This window comes from Astyanax mexicanus, chromosome 18 (genome assembly GCF_023375975.1).
Source record: "Astyanax mexicanus isolate ESR-SI-001 chromosome 18, AstMex3_surface, whole genome shotgun sequence".
Lineage (NCBI taxonomy): Eukaryota > Metazoa > Chordata > Actinopteri > Characiformes > Acestrorhamphidae > Astyanax > Astyanax mexicanus.
In genome coordinates, this window is record NC_064425.1 from 14,948,817 (window position 1) to 14,976,105 (window position 27,289).

Sequence of the window (27,289 nt, forward strand, 5' to 3'; positions counted from 1 at the left end):
AATCCTTATGTAAAATTACATGAATTGGCCCACATGTATATTTCTTACCTCTTGTGTTGCTGGTTAAAATATGGTCCCTTTGGTTTTATACCACTTTTAGATTCTGTGTTCTTGACCAAACGCCCTTGAAAGTGATAAAATGAAAGTGGGATAAAGCAGTACGAACGGCTTCTGCGTCTTCAGGCTGCACCTGCCAATGAAAAAGCAGAGCACAGAACAGCACAGTAAATTTGCCACTCTTAGTATTTTACTAACACACCAAGGGTTACATTTCAACACTCAAATTAACACTAAAAGAAAATTTACTGTGTGGACCCCACATCTCCTTAGTTCCACTCCAGCTGAATTTACACAGGTAATATCATACGTGTGTGTGTGTGTGTGTGTGTGTGTGTGTGTGTGTGTGTTAACGTGCAGTGATTGGACTCCACACAGCCGTAAACTGCAGCTCATGTGTTCAACTGTAAGCTTCTTTCTTTTTTCTTTTCTTTCTTTCTTTCTTTCTTTCTTTTTTCTTTCTCTTGTTTCTCTGTCTTTTTTCATTTTCTCTAACTTTATTATTTCTATCACATTTTTACTGTTGTTTTACTCTGTTTCCTTCTCTTTATGTCCCTTTTTTCTTTCTTTCTTTCTTTCTTTCTTTCTTTCTTTCTTTCTTTCTTTCTTTCTCTTTAATTGGTTATTTATTCATCTTTTTCTTTCTCATTTTCTGTATTGGATTCTAATGCTCCATTAAGTCCATTTCTTTTTCTTTCTCTTACTTTTTTTATTTTCCTTTCTAATTCTTCTTTTCTCTTTTTTTTCTTCTCTTTTCTCTTATTCTTTCAATTTCAATTGTCTTCCTCTCTCTTTATTTTTTTCTTTTTTGTCTCTTTTTCTTTTGTTCTATTTTTCTCTTCCTTTCTTTTCTTATTTCATTTATAATTTCTATTATCTTACTCTTTTTGCCACTCTTTCTACCTTTGCTTTTTTTCTTTCTGTTTTTATTTAAGTGAAACAAATGAGACATAAAAAAGAAAAGAAGATTTTTATTTATTTATTTATTTATTCTTTTTCTTCTTTTCTTTTTTCTGTCTTGTTTGTTTCACTTATTTCCACATCCTCTCTTATTCTTTATTACTCCTCTTTCTCTATCTCTCTTTCTATCCCACTTTTTTTCTCTTTCCTTTTTTTTTATATATTTTCTTTTTCTCTCATTCTTTCTTTCTCTCTCTTTTACTTTCTGTCTTAATTTTTCTCTTTTTCTTTTCTTTTTTTCATTTTGTTGAAGTCTGTTAAAAATGTTGACTCTTCAGAAGTGAAGTGAAGAAGTGAAGAATCTTGGTACAGGTAGATCAGAGGTCTGATTGCCGCTGGGTCCGCCCCCTAGCGACCATGGCTGTAGACTGTTACCAGTGATGTTGTTGCTACAGTAACAATCTAAAGCCACGGTTGCCATGGAGACAGCAATGTAGGGTGGAAGTGGAATTCACTGTGGAGACTGCGGATGCTCGTCTCTGATTGGCCGGTTTCAGCTCAGGGTTTGTGAAAAAGCAGGCACGGATTCTTCTTTAGGCTTCTGAGGCTCAGAAGTGTGGGATGGTAGAGATGGATGAAGGGATTGTGTCTTCTTTAAAAGGCGGAGCCGGCAGTCGAGGGTTGCCAGGCATCAGTAGCCATGACTGTAGACTGTTACTGTACTTTCAGGCACTTTTAGCAGTAAGCAGTCTAGAGCCAAGGTATTGATGCGCTGACCTTGCAAGCCTTTTACTCACAGAGAGAGAAAAACAGAGCGCTGTCTGAAAAGGAAAAGTGTTATACTGTGGGCTGCATTACTGAGCATACATTACTTTACACTCATTTACACTGCTTAAAAAAAAGCTGTAGTTTTTTCTGATCTGGGAGGACAAAAGATTATAATAAGTGTGTTTTGGCAAAACCATCCTTGACAGTATTCATTTATTCATTTAATTATTTTTTTATTTACATTAATCTGCATTAAAAGTATTCTGTGCAATTATATATTCCCACCAGAGAGGTCTCTATATTCCCACATCCACAAAATCAACATATTTTTTTGCATTGAATGGACAGAGGTTTCATGTAACTGAACTGTGACAAACAAATAAATCAGACCAATCACATTCAAAGTCATAGTTTTCACCAAAACAAATTAAATTACTTTAAAGTATTACTTAAATAAATTTCTATTCACATTATAGTCTTACAATTACTATTTTCATAATTGATTGCATAATTGTGTGTTATTTGTAGCCTTCAGTCAACAAAATGCTAAACTCAGCAGCGAAGACCTAAAATTGTAACTTGCTCTTATAGCCTTCAACACTAAAGCCAAGCAACACAGGTTGCATATGGGGAAAGATTACACACTGATGACCAAGGAAAGGTGTAAAAAAAGAAGGCGTAGAACAGGGGTCTGCAATTTAAGTTTGGCCGTAGGCCAGTTATCTTCCAAGCCATCACGGAGTGGCCACAAAAAAAAAAAAAAAAAAATCTGTTATGGAAAATGAAGTGTAGTGGGATGGAGTGCTACAGACTAGTAGCTCTCCAGCCCAGAGGGCTGTTGAACCCAACTGCAGAACAGTTGATCTCAAAGCAGGTAAACCCAAGAAGAAAGGAAACAAATAAATAAATAAAATAAACACACTGCTCCTCACGCGCAATCAAACCCGTGTCATCAGGGGTGCGATCCAATACACTACTGCTGCCCTGAAAAGTGAATTGGGACATGGTTGGAAAAATATAACTCCCTTATAAGTAGATAGAGAGTCCAAAAGCGGGTGGAAAATGAGAACGGGCGGAAACTAAAGTCACATTTAAAACATAGGCATGTAAGAAAGCATCAATATCATTTCATTAGTATTTTGTTTTGCAATACTGGATTGACTTTCAAAAAGCACAGTATTGAATTTAAATGAATAGTTTACATGTAAAGATTGGTGGCACACAGTGGTTTGTTTTATGTTGGGTTCCTCCATAAACTTTTTTTCTTTTTTTTATACTCTGTCAGTTTTTTTTTTAAATTGGGATTTAAAGAGAATATTGATTTTATAATATTAATATCTCAGAATATTGATTTTCTTATAGTATCTCAATATATTGCGGTATTTAATTTTTTTTTAATCGTAACCCCTCATGATGTCATGATACCAATTGTGCACAGCCCTAATCAAAAGCACGTGGTTGTAATTTCTGAGCTGTGGAGACTGAAGGGATGAGCAGGGGGATGAGTAGCAGGAGTTGCACATCTCTGCTGTGGATTTTACCTACACCTGAACTGCCAGAATCACAGAAATCTTAATGCAGTGCTAATTATTCCTGTATGCTGGTTTACAGAGAGCAGCAGTGGGAGTCTCAGATGGCTGCTATAAAAGGAAGTCAGACCTCCCTGGCCTCGGAACGACACCACTCAGACTCCGTAATGGCGTGGCCCACTTCCTCTGCTCCATATTGATTGCAATGCAGATTATCTCAGACTTATTCGCTGTCGGGGTTTTCGCTGCTGAAACAGAGGCTGTCGTGTTACGCAAGCAGAATTAAGTAACACGCTCTGATGGTTCTGCTGATGTTTATAGACTGTGACTTCACACACTTGCTCCCAAAAGGACTGGACTGGTAAAGTGAGTGAGAAGTGACTGAAAAGAGAATGAACATGGTATTTAGTGTGACTGCAACTTTTTTATAATGCTGTTGAAACACACCAGGGATTATATTGGAAGTGTGACTACCACGGTTACCAGAATATCTGTAATAAGTTGAGTTAATTTCTAACATTTGGCATGGAGTTGAATTTTATGACACCATATACCATATACAATGTTCACAGTTCACAGACACTTTACTTGCTGTCCTGTTTGCAACAGACTTTTATTTTTTTATCATACATATACAGCTCTGAAAAAAAAAAAATAGGAGACCACTTCAGTTTCTGAATCAGTTTCTCTGATTTTGCTATTTATAGGTATATGTTTGAGTAAAATGAACGTTGTTGTTTTATTCTATAAACTACAGACAACATTATTGTCAATATTGTAATTTAGAGCATTTATTTGCAGAAAATGAGAAATGGCTGAAATAAAAAAAAAAGATGCAGAGCTTTCAGAACTCAAATAATGCAAAGAAAACAAGTTCATATTCATAAAGTTTTAAGAGTTCAGAAATCAATATTTGGTGGAATAACCCTGGTTTCTAATCACACTTTTCATGCATCTTGGATGTTCTCCTTCACCAGTCTTACACACTGCTTTTGGATAACTTTATGCCAGCGCTCCTGCTGCAGAACTTCAAGCAGTTCAGCTTGGTTTGATGTCTTGTGATCATGCATTTTTCTCTTGATTATATTCCAGAGGTTTTCAATTTGATAAAGTAAAAAAAACATAATTTTTAAGTGGTCTCTTTTTTTTTTCCTGAGCTGTACTTAACATACATTTGCTAAATATTGAGCAATTAATAATGTTAAATGTGCTTTGTTGGTAAAATATCAAGGTAATTAAAATAAATTCAGGAAATCAAAAGGTATTTTTGAAACAGCTTTGAAATGCATCAACCACAATTTAATTACATGCCAATTTAGTTTTTTTTTTTTTCAATCAACCCAGAAATAAATAAATAAAATGTCCACCATCTACCTATCTACTTACCCACCTGCACGAGGAGCTGTCAAATTAATATGAGCTTTTTATATGTGTTACTTTAATACAGTACATAATTGTTTCAATTAAACACGTAAAATATTTATAACTATAAAGAGCTAAAGCAGCTAACTGGGCATGTATCACACAGTACGTGAGCAGACAGGGAACTGTCCGTGGTGCTGATGCACGTCTTACGTATTAGTCACCCACACACGTTAGATTTTTCACGTTTTACTCACATGTTATAACAGTATGTTAAATAACATATCAAATATGTTATAAGATCATTCTAACTGTTTGACTGGGGGTATGGAATGTCATGGCCTGGGGGCTGGGGAAATGTTTGGGGGACCCTACGTGACATTTTTTTTAAAAATCATTATAGACTATGCTAAAAAAAACAAAGACTGCAAAAAATATATATAAAAAATAATAATTAAGTTTTTATCCGGGAATAACAAATAGTTAAAGTAAATATAAATAAAGAAAATGTATATTAAATTTGGCAGACATTTTATCCGAAGCGACTTATACTTAATAATGTACATTTAGCAATAGAGGACATAGAAGTTCAAGGCAAAATAATTTTAGACAGAGCCTAAAGGAGATAAAGGGGAATAGTAGGAAAGAAGAGAAAATGAGGGGAAAAAGGGAATGAGTTTAAAGGCTTTTTTCAGTATGTAGAGTTAATCATAAATCAAAATGTATATCATTATTAAATTGGGTTATATTAGAGTATAGAAGCTTGGGTATAGAAAATGAAAGCATTAAGCATAGTCCATAGAAAAAGGCTTCATAATTATATAGATAAAATAATATATACAAATATAAGTGTACATCTTAATATGTTTTAACTCTCAAGGTTTATTCCTTCACCTTTTCTGTAAATGTTTTTGTTTTATTATTTTTTATTTATTTTAATTATCAAAAGTTCTGTACTAATACTTTGATTTTACTTGATTTTTTATAAAGCTATAAAAATCAATTATTATATAAGTAATAATTGTATAAGTACAAGAACGTACTTATCGGCCCCTTTGTTGTTTGGAAAATCTGGAAAAATTGCTTACAATAATTCTATTTAGCAATGTACCAGTCCACCGACATCAAAACCCATCGCACCTGTCTCACTACACTCACGACAAGATATCACCCCATCTTCACTATCTATCACCCCCATAGTAGCTCACGCTGCTGCACCCTGCACTTTACTAACAGTCACACACACGCTCAGCACATCACACACATCTGGATTTACATATGTATCCATAGTTTATATGTAAATATTATATTTTATATTTTAGTTCATATATTGATTAATACATGTACACTTGAACAGTGCAGTGATGTGTATATATATATATATATATATATATATATATATATATAAAGTGTGAGTTATGAGTTTATATTCTTTTTTTTTTTTTTTAACTGTGTATATATTGTGTTCTTACTAACGAGAGGGACTATGCCTCTATTTAGGTTGTCATGTTCATGTGCAGTAACAATAAAACTGATTTATTTAATTGAATTAGAATTATTATGGTGCCTGGAGCCAAATTCTCAGATCAGAATAAGTCAGATTATAGTTTATTTTATGCATATTGTAACATCATTTTGGAGTATCCATGGAATGTATTATTAATTGTAGAGTTGGGGTGGGTGTGTCATGTCAGAAGATTTAGAGGAATTTAGATTAAAATCAGACTATTTTTAGTTTTAATATTCTGTTATCAACATTGTGAAGACTGATTATAGATATTCTGAGAATATGATTGACACACACACACACACACACATACACACTATTACACATGGGTACGAGGTGTGTTCATTTGATTTTTTTTGCATATTTTTAGAAAATAACAAGGTAATGAAACTGTTGGCTTATTCATTAACGGTTACTTTTTTTTTTTTTTTTTTTTTTAGGAAAAATAAGAGAAATTTCAGAATTCAGAATAAACCAATCAAAACTCAGGACTGTTCCTTTTTTACGGAAAGCTGTTTACCCAACTATGGGCAATGAAGTCCCATCATTTTGACCTTTCTTTCTCATCTAAATCAGAGTCTTTACTCTGGAAAAAATGATCAAATATGCATGAGTGACTGGCTACACACACACTTACATACACGACGCATTAGAAAATGGGCATCATCTCTCTTATCATATCTTCTATACAAGACAAGATTAAGCATATTAAGCATGCACACAGATGGAATTTGACCTCTGCCTTTAACCCATTGATTGCATTGATTTAGGGGTTAAGGGTCTTTCTCAAAGACCCAACAGGGGCAGCTTTTCTAGCCAGGGTATGAAACCCACAACCCTGTCATCTATAACCCAGTTCTCTTTTTCCCCAGTTGAGAGAGCCAGGGTCAGAGTACAGGGTCATGTACGCTACGCTACCCCCTGGAGAAGGCAGGGTTAAGGAGTTTGGATGCGCAGGGTATTGATCCCACAACCTTGATATCAATGACCCAGTGAGACCCCACTGCCCTAGACAGTACTAATCTAGTATATACAGTACCAGTCAAAGGTTTAAACACACCTTCTCATTCAGTGTTTATCAATGTTTTTTTTTTTCTACACTGTAAATGAATACTGAAGTCATCCAGACTATGAAGGAACACACAAGAAATTATGTAGTACCTTAAAAGTGTTAAACAAACCAAAATACTCTCTGTAGAATATAGGTGATCTTATTTTGTGTAGCTGTTAACTTGTGGTTTCTAAGGCTGATAATTCTGATTTACTTATTCTGTGCAACTGTTTTTATTTTCTGGCGCGGTCCTGATGAGTGCCAGTTTCATCATAATGTTTTTGAACTTTTTCGCGATTGCATTTGAGGATAATTTTAAAGGTCTTGAAATATTTTGGATTGACTGACCTTCATTTCTTAAAGTTTTTTTTTTTTCCATACATAGTTAAGATGGATTAGAACATTAGTCATCTAGGGCTTTTCACTCTATACCAACTCTACCTATTTACAACTTTACAACTGATGCTCTCAAACACATTAAGAAGCAGGAAATTCATGTAATTAACTCTTTGTAAGTTACACAGCACAGCTGTTAACTGAAAGCCATGCCAAAGTCGGCAAAGCTGTCATCTAAGCAAGAGGTGCCTACTTTGAAGAATCTAATATATGAAACAAATTCTATTTTGTTTAACACTTTTTTTACTAAATAATTTCATGCTATAGTCATCATAGTTTGGAACATTTTAAATCATGGAAAAACACTGTGTGCAAACTATTGACTGGTACTGTATATAAAAAAATCAACCACAAAAAAACAGAAGCACTTATGGTGCTCCATTTAAATTTTTAGGGGGGCTGGTATTCAATTAGTAAGGCTTGAGCATCTCTTTAACGTGGCTAGAAACTTGGCCTATGCCCGCTAGCGTTTCAGCACCGTGGACAGTTTCAGCACCACGGACAGCGACTGACAGCTCAATAGTGCAAATGCGCTCAAACCATACTGGAGCTGTCCAGCCTTTCAGCACTAATACACTATTACTCCGGATTCTGTGCTACAGTGTGAACTGCTCCAACTGTTCTAATGCGGGATTTACTATATCTTTCTTTTCTTTATTTCTCTCTGTCTTTTTTTCCTGACGGTGTTCTGTCGAATTGTGCTACCTTGTCAAACCATGCTACCCTAGAGTATGTAAAGGTAAAAAAAATGCTGTAAAAGTATCAATATGATATTTGAAAAGCCTAAATCACTGTATCAGAGTAAAAAATGAGTGAATAGAGGTTAATTAAAAGCCGTTTTATAATTATTTTTGTTATAGTTGTATTCTTTTTTATTTAATTTTTTTACACGGTTGTAAAACATATCTCACTCGAGCAAAAAAGATGTCAGCTAAGATTGTATAATGCACCCAAGAAATACAAAATTAATAGAAAAAACAGGTAAAAGAGAGAGAGAGAGAGAAAGAGAGAGCGAGAGTATTAACGCATGCGCAGAGTTTCTAAGTAGCACAAATCGATGAATAGCACAACTCGACAGAACACCCAGCTTTCTTTTTCTGTAGCAGCTCGGAGTCTCAGACCGGAACCGGCTGTGGACCCAAAAGCCGTAGGGTAATCCCCTGGTGATGTCAGCGCGCGCTCGGCAGATGGGAGGGGGGGAGGCACACCGGGATTGCAACGGAACGCGTGGTCTTACTCTTAGGCTTTTAAATAGGGTGCTGGGACATTTCTGCACGTTCCCCTCAACCTTCAACAGATCCCCAACCACCCCAAAGCCCCCCCATCCTCCACGCGCCACTATGCTCCCTTCCACGCGTCACTCCCTCCCATCTCGCGCTCCCCACGCGCTCAGGGACATCATCGCATTGCGGTTTGATGGACGGCGCGCTGTCTCTTTAAGGGCGAGTGAAGCTCGTCGGCATGTGCGCAGGAGTGACGCAGGACTGACTTCATCTGCAAGTACGTCACGACACGCTGCCATTTAATAAAAAAAGAAAAAGAGAGAGAGAGAGAGAAAAAGAGAGAAGGAAAAAAAGAGAGATGACGAGCGACCGGGACTGTCTGACACGGCGCTGCGGGCGCGCGCACGCACGCAAAGGACCGAAAAAACCTGCACCTAAAATAGCTGCGGACAGGTCAGACTAGGGCTCAGAATAGCGCAGAGAGCACGAGGACGCTGAACGTTTAAGAAACTTGTGGGCCGTTTTCTGACGCTTATTAACGTTTGTCAATAGGTTTGCATTAAATGCAATGGTAATTGCATGCATTTAACCAAACTTTAGATATATAATATAAGAACTAGCTGTTAACTTTAGCATTCAGCCTGACAGTTAGCAGCTAAAAGTGTGGAAGTGGTTTCTTCAACAGATCATTTTGAAGGCCCTTTAATACCCCAGAAAAAAAATCTTTAAGAAAGTAGAACTTTTCAGTTTGGTGGTGCATCATAATTTTAGGAACGTTCCCCTAGTGAACCTTGAAGTAACATTTTTCTAACATTTACATTCGACATCTGGAGGGAAGCTTGCAGTAACATCCCCCTAAACAACATCTGGAGGGAAACTCAAAGAAACATTATTCTAACATTTACATTAGAAACATTTAGTGAACCTTGAAGTTGCATTCTTCTAGGCTTTACATTACACATCTGGAGGGAACCTTGTAGTAATATAACATTCGCCTAAAATTTACATTAGAAACATTTAGTGAACCCTAAAGGTGCATTCTCCTAGGCTTTACATTACACATCTGGAGGGAACCTTGATGTAACATTTGCATAACCTTTACATTAGAAAATATTAGTGAATCTTGCAGTAATGTTCTCCTCAACCTTGAAATAATGTTTTGGGAACGTTATCTTATAGTTATGGAGTCTGGATCAAGAGAAAACCTTACTGGAACATTGCTGGAAGATTGTGCACTTGAGAAATAAAATGTTAAGAAGTTGTTTGTAACGTTATAATGTTGTGATACCTCAAAAATAACCATAGGGAACCTAAACTAACGTTAGAAGAACGTTTGTGGTACGTAGGTACATACATATGCATATGCATATGACACAGGGGTCCCATATTACTAGTATTAGTAGTTACACACTTATAGTGCCCCATATCAGTTTAATAGAACGTAGTATGTAAAGGGATTTATTGTGTGGGCTCTTGCGGTCTCTATCTATATCTCTCTTTCTCTTTCTCTCTCTTTTTTCTCTTTCTCTGATCTGATCTGTCTCAGCCCATGTGCGCTAAAAGTGAGTCACACTGCAGTAACTTCCATCCGTCCCCCCTTTATCAGCCAGAAGACCCCCAGAGCAGACGAGTTCCAGGCTTAACACACATTCACACACTTCACCTCGCACCAATTAAATATTATTAATATAAATAATTAAAACCATCTGAATACCATTAAACCCTGGACTGAATACCATTAAAACCCGCTTTAAAAACAGAAGACTCACCACACTGACGAGACTGTACTCACTCACCTCTAGTGAAGAAGATCCCACTGTCACAGGAGTGTCCAAACACTTGTTGGTGTTGCTGGGCAAAGCCTGAGCTCAGTCAGGACTGGAGAAGTTCTCCACCCTCTCAGAGAGATGGTGTGTAAAGGAGATGTGGTGCAGGGAAGGTCTAGTGGAACAGGGAACTGTGTTTCAATTCCTCCTCCTCTTCCTCTCCATGTATCCATCTGTCTGCTGCTCGCTACATTCCCGGGCTTTATACCGGGCTCTCCCCTCGCCCGCGTTTTATAGACAGGCCGTACTACTAGTGATGGAGGGAGGAGGAGGAGGAGGAGGCGGAGGAAAAGGAGGAGGAGGAGGAGGAGGAGGGGCGAGGGGGAGGTAGAGGGGGCTCTCATTCATTGAAAAACATCACCAAGCTCTGGGCTCACTACGTCAACTCCGACGTCACCGAGCAAAACCGAGTCTTGGGGAGGAGGGTCAGAGAGAAACTGCGTAAAGCACCTTCACGACTCGCCTCGCGCAGACTCAGACACGACGGAAACACGAGCAGCGCGGAGCAGCTCTGAGACCCCCTCCCCGCGCGTCCCGCGCCCCCCCCCCCCCCACAGCAGTGCGGATCCTGGAGAAAGGAGGGGAGGTAGAGAGAAAGAGAGAGATCCCCCATGGGCGAGATAGCTTTGGCCAGAGAGAGAAAAAAGAGAGAGAGAGAGAAAGAGAGAGAGCAGGTGCGATACTCACGATATTAACAGAAAAAAGTAACCCATACTGATGGATCCATCCATCCATCCATCCATCCATGTATCTGCTTACGTGTGTTCTATCAACCTGTAAATCACAGGTAGGTATTCAACAAAGAAAAGTACTTTTTTATCATGTTTTACGACACCCAAAGTCCATTTTACACAACTAGACTTGTTGCACAGGTGGTATCCCGGTCCATCTATGGTGTAGATGAAAATCCATAGAAAATTACTGGAGGAAGAAGAGAATGGATGGAAGGATGGTTATCGCTAAATAAATAGATTGATGGGTCAATAGATTAAAAAAAACACATTAGCAGATAGATAGACATCCCCTGCACTGCGTTTGCTGATGTAAGGCTTGGATGGAGATGCTTGGCAATGGAATCCAATTTCATGAAGTTCTCTAAGCACTCTTCCTCTTCTTCAGCAAATCTGAAGGCCACATGAGGTTTGGAGGTCTGTAGTGACTGATTGGAGACCTCCACTGTGCTCCTCAGCATCCCTGTCACTTTTACTTTGTTATAACATCAATTGACTGTACTGACTTGGTGCGCAGGTGCTGCTGCGTCCTATATCATGGTACCATGCTGGAGTTCACTGAGCTCCTGAGAGAGACCCATTATTTTACTATGTTTGTAGAAGCAGCCTGCGTGTCTAAGTGTTTGGTTTTATACCCAGGTGATTATGGAAGTGATTGGAATTGAACACCCCAGTTCAAATATTTGGATCGGTAAGCGACTATGAATATGAGTTAAATGTGAGATGGATGGTTTATGGATGGTTTAAAATATGGATGGATGGATGGATGGAGGGATGGATGGATAAGAATTAAAAAATCGGTGGACATATGAAAGGACATATTGATGGATAATGGATAGATTCATAGATAGATTACAAGTGAAAAGATAGACAGGTGGATAAGTGAAAGACTAAAAATTGAGTGAACATGTAAAAGGATGGGTCGATGGACGAACGAATAGATTTACAGGTTGATAGAACAACTATAAGCAGATAAAAAGTGATTTATTGGGGCAAAATATGCCTCGATACGGCCGTTGTACAAAATGCTGGGAAAAAGCACAAGTTTACTGGATCTCAGAATGCTGTAGGACAATGGAGATGAGCTATTTAACAAAGGTAAGTACTTTTTTATCATGTGTTACTCCACACAAAGTAAATTTTACACCAGAGTTTAATTTTCCATAGGCAACTGTCAGTGGGTGTTACGACAAAGTGGAAACTAACTAACTAACTAACTAACTGTCTGTCTGTCTGTCTGTCTGTCTATTCAAGTGTTTGTTCTATCGACCTATCAATCTATCCATTCGTGAGAAGCGTGAGAACTCAGTGATGGGGATAAACCTGAGCCTCTGTGCTCCTGGTGCTCTGGGCGCCTGGGCCAATCTCGCTCACTATGAATCACCAGCCCATTGGCTTGCAGCTCTTGTCGCCAGCATCTCCTCACTTTCTCCCTCCCTCTCTCCTTCTCTCCCTCCCTCCTCTCCTGTCACTTCCGCCCACTCCCTCTCAGTCCCACTCCCTCCCACCCCCTCAGCTCCTCTCTTACCTCCTCCCCATCGCTCTGATGCATTTGCTCTCATTGGATTGACTGAGCTTTCTGCTCTCCTCCACGCAGCAGCTCTCTCTCTTTCTCTCTCTCTCTCGTCCTTGATGAATCACCTGAGAGTGGCAGTGCGGGCTGATTGGAACAGGGGGCTGATTATGTTTATGGGGCTGGCAGAGTGGGGGGCTCTTTTAGCCTGATTGTGAATGGAAGCACATTCAGTGAACTTTGCTGGTGGGAAGAAGCAGCCCTCTGCTCTGTAATTATTCACACACACTCACACACATGCAAACACACACGTCCCTGCATTCAAATGGCCACCCCTCTGCTCCTGTGTGTGTGTTTGTGATGTGTGGAGAAGTTTCAGGGGCATTTCCCCCCTTTGTGCCACTGGGCTGGTTTGACGTTGGCTGTACAGCTGGTACGCTGGTACAGGGAGAGCAGCTCTGTTCTGGAGAGTCCGAGCAGAATGTTCCCACTGACGTCTGATCACCTCATTTTTAATAAACTCTCTCTCTCTCTCTTTTTCTCTGAGTGCCTACTCTTTCTTCTGATCTCTCATGCTCTACTATCTACTACTGGACATCAAATTTGATTCCTCCCTCGTATCTTCCAAGCACATCAGAGATGATGAAGATGGTCAGATCTTCTTGGACACTGTAGTAAAATCTGTTCCAACAATTTTTACAACATATCCAGTCTCCCAAGTTTTCTAGATTCTCTTTTCTATGTCTTGTCTTAAAAAATCTAAAAATGTGCATTAAGGACCATTTTTCATAAAATATGAAGAAAAGAAACGGAACTAACAATTTTTGGATTTATGAAATTTATAGTTAATGCTCTTAACACATCCAGTCTTCTATATTTTTTTTTACTTGTCTTTAAAGAATCTACACATGTGAACCACCAGCAGGTGAAGTCTGCTGTTCAGCTCACTTTTATTTGCTTTTATTTTATTTTTGTTTCCTTTTCTGCTAAGTAAGTACTGACACAAGCAGTCAAAGATCTGCTGTGTTGAGTTTTTATGTACTATATATATGGAGTTTTTTTACACTTACAAATTTACCCCAGGAATAGTGAAGTGTTGGATGGAGTGTCTTTATTCCAGAGAACACAGTTCCACTGCTCCACAGCTCAAAAACTGTAGTGACTCAGACTTGGAGGCAGGATCAGGTCAGAACCTTTTGGACACTGCATTAAAATCTGTTCCAGCATCAGCTGATAGTTGGTAAGTTGTTACTATTACACTCTTTACAGTAAAGTCCCAATAGAGAAGAATATCAGCAAAAAAAGAGCTTTTCTTTGTCTTGTCTTTAAAGAATCTAAAACAATAGGCAGTAAGGACCATTTTCATAAAACATGAAGAAAAGAAGGCCAACTAACAATTTTTACAACATATCCAGTCTCCCAAGTTTTCTAGATTCTCTTTTCTATGTCTTGTCTTAAAAAATCTAAAAATGTGCATTAAGGACCATTTTTCATAAAACATGAAGAAAAGAAACGGAACTTACAATTTTTGGATTTATGAAATGTATAGTTAATGCTCTTAACACATCCAGTCTCCCAAGTTTTCTACATTATTTTTTTGTCTTGTCTTTAAATAATCTAAAAATGGCCATTAAAGACCATTAAGCAAAGGAACCCAACGGAAATTTTTGGTTTTATGAAATTTATAGTTAATGTAAATTTATAGTTTAACACATTCAGTCTTTCAAGTTTTCTACATTCTCTTAGAATGTTTTTATGTAACGTTTGTTTATACATGTTTATACACTTATACATGCTTGTAAGGTCACTGCAATGTCACTCCTGTCAGTTGTCTAAGTTTTAGTTTAGGCAGTATTCGCCTACTTGAGAACATTGTGAAAAATGTTCTAATAACATTGTGTTGCAAATTTTCAATATTATGTCATACGTTTTCAGTAAATTCCTGGAATATTTCTGTAATATTACAGGCTAACCTTTCTGAAAGGTTCCGTGGCGTTTTTTAAACAAACACGTAAAGCTTGGCAATCGTGTTCCATTAACATTTACAGTGAGTTTCATTAAGATACACTGTTCACTCGCTGTACTGAAATGTACTGAATATGATACCTGGTTGATCAACGGAAGGCCATTACAGAAGAAGTATTGTCATATATATTTATATATGCCAAAAATGCCAAAGGTGTGTGTTTTAAAAGCCCACTGTTTAGAACATCTTTCTGTTGTGCAATTCTGCTATTCTCTTATGTACCTTCTTGTCGACCTGAAAAAAAAAAAGTTTTTCCTAAAAAAAAAAAAAAAATTCTGTCCGTTTTAGTCCACTAAAAATCAATACCTTACATGGATTGAAGGACGAATACCAATCTGCTGAAATTGCTTTTGTTGTATGAAACCGCCAGCATTCATCTCTTTTCTTTTAATGGATAAAATTGCAGTTTAGGTGTAATTTGTCCACATGTGAACCACCAGCAGGTGAAGTCTGCTGTTCAGCTCACTTTTATTTGCTGCGTTTCCTTTTCTGCTAAGTAAGTACTGACACAAGCAGTCAAAGATCTGCTGTGTTGAGTTTTTATGTACTATATATATATATGTAGATTTCTGTACTCTTTCAAATTCATCCCAAGGATATTCAAGTGTTGTGTTGGATGGAGTGTCTTTATTCCAGAGAACACTGTGGAGTTCCACTACTTCAATGCTCAAAAAACGGATTGACTCAGACTTGGAGGCAGGATACCTTTTTTATTTATTTCTATCCCATTTTTATCCCATTTTCTCTCCAATTTACAAGACCAATTACCCAACCCACTCATTAGGACTCCCCCTATCACTAGTGATGCCCCAACACACCAGGAGGGTGAAGACTAGCGCATGCCTCCTCCGATACATGTGAAGTCAGACATAACCTCTTTTCGAACTGCTGCTGAGTAGCATTGCTGAGTAGCATCACAGTGCATTCGGAGAAAAACGCAGCGACTCGGTTCAGATATATCAGCTCACAGATGCCATAGAAGTGATGAGAGGAAGGAGTGCCATCTACCCACCCAGAGAGAGGAAAGCCAATTGTGCTCTAAACTAACTAAGAATCAAACAATACTAAGCTATTCACCTTATTCACCATCTGGGAGCACAAACACACCAGACAGTTCTGAAAGAGCACCCTTGTTTCCTTTCCTGCCTTTTGTCTGTATTTATAGATCTGTTTCCTTTGTCAGTTTCTTAGTTTTTATTCAGTGTTTTACTTGTTTCTATGTTTTAGTTTATTTCTCTTTATTTCTGGTTCTATGTTTGTTTCCTTGTTTATTTTCTCAATAAATTACTTGTATTTGTGTCCGCTCCACTTGTCCGGTTTCCAGTTCCCAATCACTCCACTTGTGGAGTTTAGGGTAGAAGAGGGAGTGTAGGATAGTTGGAAAAAATTAAAAAATAATTTGACCAAAAAGGTTGCACTGAAATAAGCTTTGGTACATCATTGTTTATTTAAAAATCCCTTTACAAAAATCATTTTTAGCAATATTCTCACTCTTTTCCTCTTCATGATATTTAAGTGCATTGTTTTTAGTACTTGGATGTTTTATCACATAATCATGGCTCTCAAGTTTTGAAGTTTGGTGGGCGTGAGATTGGGGGGGGGTTGGTTTTTGGTGGTGGGGGTGTGCACAGTTCTTCCTCAGTTGTCTAAGGGGGGCGTGGATGGGCAGTTCTTCTTCAGTTGTTCACTGACGTGTGTTTCAGAACTTTTGAATCGGACAGTTCTTCGCGCCTGAAACTCCACCCTCTTACTAGGTCTGCCTAACAACTGAGCGATCTATATTCTGATTGGCTCAACGAGAGTACATTGTAATATGCAGCCGATGGATTGGCAACCATGTGTGGCATGTGAGCGTGAGACTTGAGACTTGAGAACACTGACATAATGGTCTTGTTCCATTCAGGCATTTCTCAAAATTCACCATCTACTATCCACACTTGGTGGATAGAAAAGCCTTTTTTTAAAGGCTTTAAGATTTATGTGAAAATTCACCAGTACTGTAGTATCACTACCACACCACAGTTGTAAAATTGTAAATGAAGATACAACGCGTCACGCTTTTTTACTTACGGGAGGAGAACTCATAACAGCAGCATAGTTTATTTTTCCAATCATCATCAAGCCTCGTTTTTTTTTTCCCGTAACCCTTCTCTTACGTTTGTGCTCTCGTCTTCTAGGCCTTCTTCAAAGGGAAGCCTCCCAGAGCTGGAAGAGGCTGTCACTCCCTGAAAAGGAAAGCCAGAAACCCAATAAGCTATGAGCTATGCAAGCTAATGAGAGAGCCATTAATAAAATATGGGCACTCTGAAGCAATCATGGTCAGCCTACTCATCCAGAGGCATCCACTGATTCCCGCCATCTCTGGCTGTGTGTAATTAGTCTTTTTGAATTAAATATGAAATGGTCGTACGTCATTGGACGCTCAGAACCCTCTACTCTGCTCCCCCCCACCAACCATCGCCACCACCTCTCTCCTTTATCTCTCCCTCCTTCTCCTTGGCTCGTCTCTCCAAGCGCCCCCAGCCTCAAACTCTGGCCTACTTACACACAGCCACTCTGTTCCTCTCTGTGTGAAGAAACGGTTTTATTCAGTCTCTCTGATGCTCACAAGTACCACAAGCAGTCTCAGTCTGCTCCACTCCATCCACCACCACTACCACCACCACCATGCTGCAGCAACATCTGTCACAGAGAGAAAAAGAGAGAGAGAAAGAGAGAGAGAGAGAGAGCCGAGGATTCACCTGCAGCTTCCGGCTCCTCCAACCCCCAACAGTCCATCATCAGTATTCCACTCTGCTTCTCTTCTCCCCTCTTCTCCTCAGCTACAGCACGGATTCACCTCCACCGTGGCTTTCGTACACACTTACGCCTCCACTCCTGGCTAAAGACGTCAGTCAGGCTTCTCAGCTCAACGTAATCAGAATGAAAATCAGCTGCCATGTGCTGCTAAACATAAAGGGTCCTCTTTAGTAATGCTATAGAAGAACACAATCATTTTCGATGATTTGACCTCCCATTACTCCAAAATGCTGCAGTGATATCACTTTATACTAATCTAATTAATAGTATAGAATAGATTCTTCAAAAATTGAATGGTGTCATTTAAATGGTTTGACTCCAAATCTGGTTAACGCAAAACCAAATAGACATTTTTCCTAGATTACACTTCTATTAACTCGGTAAAGCTACAGTAATATCACTAATATACTAATGTTATTAATAGTATTGAACAAATTATTCAAGAATTTAATAGTGTAATTTGATAACAGTTTCATTAGCTGGTTTTATAGGACACTTTATAAGACTTTTATAAGACATTTTTCCTAGTTTTAACTTCCATTTACTCTGAAATGCTACAGTAATATCACTTGAAACACATACCTTGAATACATTAGAATGAGATATTTACAAATTTAGTGGAGTGCTATGATAACCCTAAGATTTCCATGGTATTTAAACGACCAAATATGCAACTTTCTTACATTTACCATCCCATTAATTCAAATTCTTACAGTATTTTTACATACATAATGAATACTATCACAAGTGTTTATCAGGACTTTTTGGTTCTTCAGGAGTCATCTGATAATCCTTTGATTCTCTTATTTTATAGGAGTCTAAATTCTGGTTTATATACAATCAAATAAGCATTTTTGTTTTTTAATTTTGCCATCCCATAATTCAAATTTCTACAGTAATACCGTTTGAAATGTACATGATTAATACTTTGGAAAGTGTTTTTTGATAACACATTGATTTTTTTTTTTAAATAAGACTTTAAATTGTGGTCTGTACCTAACATAATGTTTAAAATAAAGTGGATTTAACCTGAAAACAGATGTATTTTATTTTTAATAAAAAGAAAGGTCTGCAGTTCCAGAATGTTTCTGATGCAAATTAGTTGATTAAACCTGGTTAAATTATGTTTATTGAGCAGTAAAACAAGTTTATATTCAGACAATGTACTAGAAATCCAAGCAGCTTTTTCCCCAGCTCTGCTGTGCATGCAACTACCGTAATACACGGTTTAGAGCCTGATTTTTTAAAATACTTTTTTCAGTGGATTCCTGTTCATTTACCTACATTTCTTTCTTTATCATCTGCAGCATGGTTGCTTACCTTTTACAGTAATTTGCCAGCCTTCCCCTGTGCTTTTCAAAGTAATATAACACCTGTTGATGCACAAAATACAGGATATTTGATCTTAAAGAAACCTTTAGGTTGTATATTCTGAGACAGTGGGGTTATTGTTCAAGATCAGCCAGGTCTCAAGAGGAATTCAAGCATATGTGACTTAAAGACCATTTCAGGAGTTGTACAATTAGTACTAAATATAGTTCTGTCCTCGTGCACATGCAAAAATTACTAACGCAACCGAGGACAAGCAAAAATTGAAACATTTGAACAGTTGAAACTGTTACAAAAGAAACAGTGCAAAACGTGAACCCAAACCTCAGTCCAAACCCTCTTTTAACCCACTGTACCTAAACTTAATTGAGCCCAATTAGTCATATATATATATATATATATATATATATATATATATATATATATGACATATATATGAAATGGTGAGTATAGGATTACAGAATGTATTGGAAGAACTATTTAATCTAATTTATCCTACCCTGAACTTGCTTTAACCCTAAACCCATAGTTTGATGATCAAATCTTATTTTTTACAAGTTTCTCTCCATATATTCCTGTTTCAGAAGCCCAGTGAAAAAAAACATGTAACTGCTAATTAGCAACTTTACAGGAGAAAAAAATAACATTTCTTAACTTTTAATGGAAGACAATAAGTTTATTTCAGTTCATTTTGGACAATTCCTATTGGTTCATTGATCAAGAAATTTTGAAACTGTTTAAGGGACACTTTGTCTCACCCCTGAACAGGCCAGGATTTTTGCCAATTGTCTGCCTGACATGACATCAATAAATCTTGAGTATTTCTATTCAAGCATTACATAAAAAAAAGTTATAATATTTGATAAGAAGCGTTAGTTGTAATAGAAAATATGTTATAAAAAAGTAAATCTGCTGTTAAAATATAATGAATTAAATCATAAAATTGACTTTCATTTAAAATCGAACTTCATTTTAAAATCAATATTTTCCTGAATACAAATCAAACTGTTCATGTCCTCCAAACCTTTATTTTTTGTCATGTTTGTCTAGTTTTTACGTCTATTTTCAAACCTGCAGAATTTGGGTTGATTCCTGTTACTGATCTGGAATTATTAAGTGGAGTAGAGAGAAAACAGGCGGCTTCTCCAAGTGTCCTATAAGAGATTTCAAAGCCCCCAAATTGTCAGAAAATAGATAAGTTATTTTACTGCAGAAAAAAACGTGTTTTGTGTCACCTACTGTATCTGTATACGAGACAAGGCATTTTAAGGTGTTAAATAAGGTAGTAATCTAAAAATGTACCCAAATAAATGTATTTCAATGTATTTCATTAAAAAGCATCGAGAGGATACTGACCCTTTTGTTCTTCTTCTTATTTTTTTATTTTTTATTTTTTGCATGAGTGAAAACACATTTATCACCTAATATAGCCTCAGAGCTTTTAGACAAAAGGATTATTTGAGGACGTCTGAATAATAAATATTATTCTTTATCAGGAAAACACTGATACACTAACACAGTGCAGTGGATCCATGAGGTGCTGATGAGGATCATGCTTTAGATAAAGCTAAGATATTTAATTGGCCAAGCCTAAAGTGGCAGCAGGCTTAACCTTTCAGCTTCCAGTGAAGTAACACATCAGAACTACACTGAGAACTACAGAGTAAAGCCACTGCTTTCAGGTACTTCATAGTTTATCTGGTAAATTCCACTGAAATGTGTGATATGAAAGTTTTAAAATGCCTTTTTAACAAAGTCTATCAGTTTAAGATAAATATTTTTATTGTTGACACATCCAGTGTTTTGTTTATCTATAATAAAATCTAGCAGGTGGATTTATCACTAATCAAAGTTTAAGCACAACTCCTGCATCGTTATCTCTTCATGAGATTACTCATGTGATTCTCTGTTCTCGGTAAATGAGATATTAATAAGTGCAATTTGAAGGAGGTGATAAACAGACTGCAGTAATTTCTTGAATGACGTGGAAGTTCAGAAGCACTAGATGAGATTTCTTTACTTCTTTTACTACTCGGTAAACAATCACCTGGTAACAGGATCTTGATCAGGGGTCGTTGGGTGCTGTGTGTTGTGTAAGTAGAGATACGAGTGTTGAGATGTAGAACTTTTAGTCTTATCTACTTCGTAAAGTAATTAATTGGAATTATTTTGAGACTTAGGTTGACACGTACCATATCAATCAAAAGTTTAGACACACATTCTCAATTAGAGTTTTTCTTTAGTTCACTTATTTTCTACATTCTAGATAATTATTAAAGACATCATTAGAATTAATATATATAATTTACTTATAAAAAAAATCCCCTGATCTAAATCTAATGAACTGAGATGGTGATTTGATTTAATTTAAGATGAGCTGGAGCTTCAAAGCGTGAAGAAAAAAAAAAAGCAGCAACTATTGTTCAGCACCTCCAGGAACTCCTTTAAGATGCTAATAAAACATTCCAGGTGATTCTCCCTCATGAAGACACTGAGATTAAAATACTAAGAGTGTGCAGATCTGTACTCAAAGAATCTAAAGTATAAAACATATATATTTTTTTCCTTTAAACCTTTTTGTTTCTGCATGTGTTCCTGTAAAACTTAAAAAAGTATATAAAAAAAATAAAATGTAAAAAAAAAAACATAAAAAGTTAGAAAAAACATTAAATGAGAAGAGATGTGTCCAAACTTTACTATATGTTCTACAAATGTTCTCAACTTAAAATGGAAGTCAGTGTAAGATAATGAATTAGCATAGTACTGTTGTTTGAGAAATTCAATCAAAAATAAAGCTTCACAATGCCATAGACAAAACACTTTTTATTTTATTAAGTTTTATAAACATGATTTGTTTCACAACTGTCCATTAAACATAAAAATAAAAAAATATATTTTTAATTTCAAACAGAATTGGACACAATGATTAAACCGTACCCATGAAAATAAATGTGCTTTATTAGGAGAAGCATTTTTATATGTGGCCAAAACACACATCACTTAGAATAATAACCCAGAATAGAGCCATATACAGAACCCATATACAGTGCTGAAAAAAAGTGTTTGCCCACTTATAGATTTCTTTCGTTTTTGCTTTTTTTGTTTTTTTTGTCATACTTAGATTTTTCATATTATCAAATAAATGTTAATATCAGACAAATTTAACCTATGTAAATAAAAAGCAGTTTTTAAATGATGATTTCATTTATTAAGGGAAATAAGATAAATCTGGCCCTGTTAAAAATTAAATGCCACCAATGAATTAAAAATATGATTAATAAAGATCCCCTAATGATCCCCAGGACTTTTGGCAAATATTCTATGGGCTGACGAGACAAAAGCCTAACTTCTAGAAGGTGTTCGGCTCATTACATGGTATTACTGGTTTAAACTTACAAATAATTTCAGAAAAAGAACATCGTACTCAATGTAAAACATGGTGGTGGTAGAGTGATGGTCTGGGGCTGCTTTGCTGCTTTAGGGCCTGGACCTCTTGCTGAATTTTTGGAACCATGATTCCACTGTCTACCAGAGAACCCTGAAGGAGAATTACCGTCCATTAGTTTGTGAGATTAGGTCGGCACACAAACAAGACAAGTCTACCTATGAATGGCTCAAAAAAAACTACAATTTGTCTGAATTAAAACAATTCTCAAAGAAGCATGGACCTAAATTCCTCCACAGAAATGTGAAAAACTCATTGCCTTGCAGTTGTTAATATAATTATGAACTGTAAAAGTATAAAAGTACGGTTTATAGTCACCTATATTAATTAAAAGTAACTATGTAACTTTTATGTAACTCAAAGTAAATTTTAAATTGAGTACTTTTTTACTTTTACTCAAGTAGATTTTTAGATGGGTACTTTTACTTTTACTTGAGTAGAATTTTAGCAAAGTAAAGGTAATTTTACTCAATTACAATTTTTCAGAGAATCGTTTTCGACATGCGTATCATCCTCCTACCAATCAAATCCACATTCTTTGGGTTAGTGCTTAATTTTACCAAACTTTTTAGGTGAAACTCCAGACAGGAAACATATATATATATATATATATATATATATATATATATATATAAAAATCTGAGCTGAGAAAGAGATATCTGGATTTAAACAAGATTTCTGTAGACGCATGTATCACGCCTGTGAGTCTTTATGTATTCCCTTCATGCCTGAAGCCTTCATCCCATCCCATCGTCTCTCTGCAGAACGCTTCTCCAGAGGGAGGCAGCCCAAGCGGGTGTAGGTGTTTTGGCTTATTTCATTAGACAGACAGACCTTTCCAAAAAAATGAGAGGGGGGTGGGGGAGAGATTTTTCTAATGACTCACTGGGTGACAAGTAAAAACCTTTAGGCTGACTCACTGATTTTGCTCAAACACTCGAACGGTAGAGCATTATCGTCAACTGACTCAGTGCCTTTGTTTTAGCATCGTATACATCTCTTACAAATACACCCCCAACAAAAATGCAAAAAAGGGCCAGCGGCAGGCGTCAGAAGCTGCACTCTGCAGCCGGAGAGAGCGGCGGCAGGCTGCTGCTGGAGAGTGAGTAAGGCAGGGCGTAAAGCGGGGGGCAGACAGATGCGGGGCTGGAGTGTGAAGCTGTGGGGAAATGCGTCAGTCTTTCATCCCATCCAACCTGTTCCCCAGGGGCAGCACACAGGGGGAGAGGGCTGAGAGGGGCGCCTTACGCCTCTACCAAAACCCCTTTTATCTTCTCAGCTCATTCAAACCTGATGCATCTCCACCAAACACCGCATAAAAAATCCATGTAGGCAGCGTAGCATCCCACAGTGTTCCATGATGCTGAAATTGCCAAATATTGCCAAAGAATAAGATAAAGAAAGAAAGAAAACTAGGTGAGACATGCCGATTAATATACAGACAAATCAGCCAAATCAATTAGGGCAGTGGTTCTCAAACTGTGGTACGTGTAACACTGGTGGTACACAGAGCATTTCAGGGTGGTACACCAGATGACCTCTAAAAAAAAAATGCAATGCACTAAAATATTTTTACCTTTATTTTAACATCAGGTTTGTTTGTGTTTAGTGTCTAACCTTAGTAGACCCTGTGTGTAAGCTTACAATTCAGTTCTTTACAGTTTTATAGGCCCTACAACTGAACCCTGTGGAACTCCACAATTCACAATAGCTTCTGCATTAATAATACTAGCACAATAATTAGCATAGTGTTGAAGGGGTTGCCATGTAGACTCTATAGTTCAGTACATTCTCTCACACTCCTGTTGTTATTTCCCTCTGTTTTAAGATTTCATAGGAATACTGCATTTACAGTAAACGATAATCAATAATTTGCAGATTGCAAATTAGGTAAGGCCCAGACAGTAACTCCAGTAGGTGGTACTTAAAGTTCTTGGTTTGATCATGAGTGGTACATTGCTTTAAAAGTTTGAGAACCACTGAATTAGTGTGTACCTTATTACAGATTGATTTGTCTTTTGTTTGCCAAATGGAACTAAAACACTACTTAAATGTTAAATTTCTTCTAAATTATTCGCCAATTGATCTTTTTTAGCCTTAATGTTACAATGTTACAAATGTTTTAGGCGGATTAGTTTCTCTTTCTCGTTTTCTGGCTTTCACAGACATATTCGGTCTCTTTCCAGCTTCTGCCAGAGTGTCTGTATGTTAGTTTGCAAAGAATGAAGCAGTAGTCCTTGTAGAACTGTTAAAACTAAAGGTCGGAAAGCAGGTCGCAGTTCTCGCGAGCGTTGGTCGCGGCCGCCTCGGAAAACTTACAGTCTGAGAGTCTGGTTTGAGCTCAGAGGAGCCCGGCACAGACACGAGAGCACCGCTATTCCTCCTGTTACACCTCAATGCAGCGCTGCAGTGAGTTTCAAGCTGTAATTTTACTTCAAAAATCAAGGAAATCCTACCTAGTGGGGCTTTAATGTATCAACTAATTATTAACATTATTATTAACATTTAGTTCATAGGAAACTTGTAAACAATAAATAACTGATTTAAATTTAAGTAGTAAAACTATGTATTTAATGCTTATTTACCCTTATTGTAAAGTGTTACCAGTATTTTTAAACAATTTTTTATCAGTGTATCCGCAGGCAATTCTCTCCCACTACTAAGCTCATGAAATTTCTACACAAGCCACGAGTCTCTTGCAGCAAAGCCTTTGAGTAGTATTGATTCATTTCACCATGAAGCTTTACACTCTTAAAAAAAGATTTTTCACTTGATGCCATAAAAAATAGATGCTTTTTTAGAAAACATATTTTGAGCATGATTGTAAAGACGTTGTTAAGGTTTAAATAATAATAATAAAACACACAATAATAATAAAACAAAACAACATTTAACCTCAAACGTCTAATTAAGACCTTTAAATTGGTATAAAAGTGCATTACATGAACACAAAGATGAGAATCTTCACACATACAAATCTCTGTTTGAGACAGAGTTCTTTGGGGAATCAAAAGGAATCAATGGCACTGATCATCTGACCTGTTTTACTTCCTTGCAGATCATAATCCAAACATAATAGATCACACTTAATCAATTTATTTTTATAATTAGAAGATAATGATGAGCTGTTGAGGTGCATTGTAAAAAATAGGCTTCACAACATCAAAAAATTGGTAACACATATCTACAAATGTTTTGTTGAGGACTTTTTGATCAGTCCGCAGTGTGTGTGTGTGTGTGTGTGTGTGTGTGTGTGTGTTTGTTTCAGAGAAGTTTAATTCAGGATAAAATACAATAAAGGACAATGAATACAAACTCAATCACAATTCGAAATAACCAATCAGTATCATTATTTAGTTATTTTATTTATTTTATTTATTTAGAAACAATTTGATTTTAGCCATACAAATACAATCTTATATTTAACGTGTCCTACTCATCTTTTCATGGGTTTCTTTTTGTTTTGTTTACATTAATTGTTTTTCAAGAAACTGGGTTTGATCTCTGGCTGCCCTGCAATTGAGGTGCTAAAAGCACTAATGTATTTATTGATGTATCTCATTTATATGATTTTTATAATAATTTATATGAATAACAGAAATAGTTATTTAGGGAAACAAATGTTGTTCTGCTGTCACTTTACTCATTCACGTTTATTTTTATGAGTATATTAAATGTACAAAACATATATTTCCAAAAAGAAAATATCATTCTTAGTTTTCAACATTAATAAGATAAGGTTGGAAATGTGCCAAGTTGTTTGTCTTATTTTGGAGTTCTGTGTGGAATGATTGAATTGGATTACATTATATCATCTTAGTCTTTTTTCTCTGCTTGTTTGAGTTGTTCCAGTTGTACAAGCAAAAGTATGTATTTTAGGGTAGAGCTTAGATCGGGCATAAAAAATTCGACCCGACCCAGCCCGAGCCTGTGCACGTTCTGACCGAGCCCGACCCAACCCGAACCATAAACTGTCATTATGAGCCCGAGCCCGACCCGACCCGCCCCATAAACTGTCATTATGAACCCGAGCCCGAGCCCGACCCGAACCATAAACTGTCATTATGAACCCGAGCCCGACCCGACCCGAACCATAAACTGTCATTATGAACCCGAGCCCGACCCGAACCATAAACTGTCATTATGAGCCCGACCCGACCCGCTCCATAAACTGTCATTATGAACCCGAGCCCGACCCGACCCGACCCGAACCATAAACTGTCATTATGAACCCGAGCCCGACCCAACCCGAACCATAAACTGTCATTATGAGCCCGACCCGACCCGCTCCATAAACTGTCATTATGAACCCGAGCCCGACCCGACCCTAACCATAAACTGTCATTATGAACCCGAGCCCGACCCGACCCGAACCATAAACTGTCATTATGAACCCGAGCCCGACCCGACCCGAACCATAAACTGTCATTATGAACCCGAGCCCGACCCGACCCGAACCATAAACTGTCATTATGAGCCCGACCCGACCCGCTCCATAAACTGTCATTATGAACCCGAGCCCAACTCGACCTGAACCATAAACTGGCTGTTTTTGGGCTGATTGAATGAGCGAAATATAATCAGAATTACATTAATTAACACTGTAACATAGAAGCATAGAACTACTATTTAATTAAAATTATTTTTAAGAACAGCTAAACACAGTGCTGCAAGTCAAACGTGGACAGAGAGATTAATCTAAGAAACAAACGAGAGAAAGAGAGAGAGAGAGAGAGAGAGAGAGAGAGAGAGTGAGATTTGCGTGTTCTGGTGTATGAGCTACTCACAGGTAAAGGTTCTTACATACTGTATCTTCGGACCACGAGG